Raw genomic sequence first — 1,866 nt, 5'->3', positions numbered from 1 at the left:
TCCATCGAGGGAGCACACCTGTTTCTCCACTCCCCTCATGAGGTTCAGTTCAGGCTCCCACCGTGAAAGAGCTGCTGGAGTCACTTCTGATTCAGATGGGTAATCGTTGGATGGTGTGAGTGACTTTTGCATTTTCACTGCAATGAATGACTGTTTGTGAAATGCATGTCTATTTTAAAACATAACTGAATCCCAGCAGACGAAGCAGCAGGCACTGTTGGTAGTCTGAGAGAAACATCTGCCCCCCACCCATCTGTGGGCCTGTCAGTGGCACCGTGGAGTTGATTAGAGTCACCTTTCTGCCATATTAATTACAATCACAGCCGTACTCTTTTTCTTGGCAATGGAAGCTTCTCACTAATACCTTATTCCTATGAATGCGTTTGGGGCACAACATATTATCCTCCAGGTGTGGGGGTGGAAAGTTGCAGGAAAGTTCCAAGAACAGTGAACACACTTGCCCTGGTTTCTCAGGAACCCAGGCTTGCCCAGCATAAAACTGTAGCTGAACCCAGCCCTCTGTGTCTGCAGGGAGACATTGTCCATGGACCACCCACCACTTGTAACCAGAGGCCTCCTGAGGTGACCCCACAGTCTCCTCTTCCCAGTCTTCCCAGTCGTGGCTGCAATTCTGCTCCGGGAGGCAAACACATCATCGGGGTGGAAGTTGTCACGAAAATATTGTCCATTCCCTCAAGGAGAGCAGTAGCACCCCCCTCAGGAGCAGCTCAACCCCAATCCAGGGGAGCAGTCACTTCAGGAAGACCAAAACTGTCCAGCATCTTCAATTTCCCCCTTTTGCATCTTCAATTTCCTTTGTGATAATGTCAGTATCTTCGCCTCCTCTGGCTTGATAGGAATATCGTTTTGAGTAGGGAAAGCATATTCACGCAGCCTATTATATGTTTCCCATTTCTTGCCACTGGTGCTCAGCTTTAATTGCTGGCACCAACCCCCTCATGTTGTCTCGGTGAATCAGGTTAACTGGTGGCAAGTGAATGGGCAGTAGATGAATTGGTATCTTCTTGTGAACTCTTACTCTTTTATTTTCTTGTGCCATCTTTTGTGGACAGGAAGCTTTGTCATCTTTCTTAGACCTCTTCCATTTGGTCTCTATCCCTGAGGTTCTTTGTCTACTTGGTTTACCAGCAGCCCTGTGTTTCTGTTTAGTTTGTGCTGGCTGGGATTTTGAAGCTGTTTTCCACTCCCCTGACTTCTTTGGGGCCTTCCATTTGGTTGCAGGCTTCTCCCCGACTGGGCTCTGATCAGGGTCCATGTAGGAGGCAACCAATAGATGTGTTTCCCTCACATAGATATTTCTCTCTGTCTCACAAATTATTTATACTTGTCTGGGCCAAATAAAATTTACATATGCAAATATTAAAGAGATTAAAATGAAACAAGTTTTAAATGTAGTAGAATAGGATATAACTATAGTATATAGTAAATGCATTAATTATTAGGACTGATAATGTATTAGGAAAGTATAATCTCCCAAATTTAGGTTATATCAGACATTATTCTGTCATTCACTTTCTAATCCTTAGTGTAGCTTTTCAGTATCTTATTCTTAATTATTGGTTGATTGCAGATTACTCTAAATTATTGGAAATCATGATACAGAACATATAGAATTTGTATGAGTACTACATACCATGAAATACCTTGTTCTTATCTTAATTTTTAGTGTAAAATAAATTAGAAAGAAAATATTTTTACTGTATAGTTAGTTATTTTCTCCTTTGTTGAGGGAGCTTTTTCATTTTGTACTGAGTTACTAGCAAAATAAAATTCAAAACATAATCATGCTTTTGAAGTTAGAGTTTCCAGAGTATAATGGGAAATTTTGAACTGGTTTTGGTATAT

At 41.6% G+C, this 1,866-nt stretch overlaps 1 pseudogene; it reads right to left on the bottom strand.

Annotated features, from left to right (window-relative positions):
* Positions 1–307: 307 nt before the first annotated feature.
* Positions 308–1,276, bottom strand: LOC129148754 (developmental pluripotency-associated protein 4-like; annotated as a pseudogene).
* Between the last annotated feature and the right edge of the window lie 590 nt (positions 1,277–1,866).

The sequence above is a fragment of the Eptesicus fuscus genome, chromosome 4 (assembly GCF_027574615.1).
Source record: "Eptesicus fuscus isolate TK198812 chromosome 4, DD_ASM_mEF_20220401, whole genome shotgun sequence".
Taxonomy (NCBI): Eukaryota; Metazoa; Chordata; class Mammalia; order Chiroptera; family Vespertilionidae; genus Eptesicus; species Eptesicus fuscus.
This window is presented reverse-complemented; position numbering and strand designations above follow the sequence as displayed.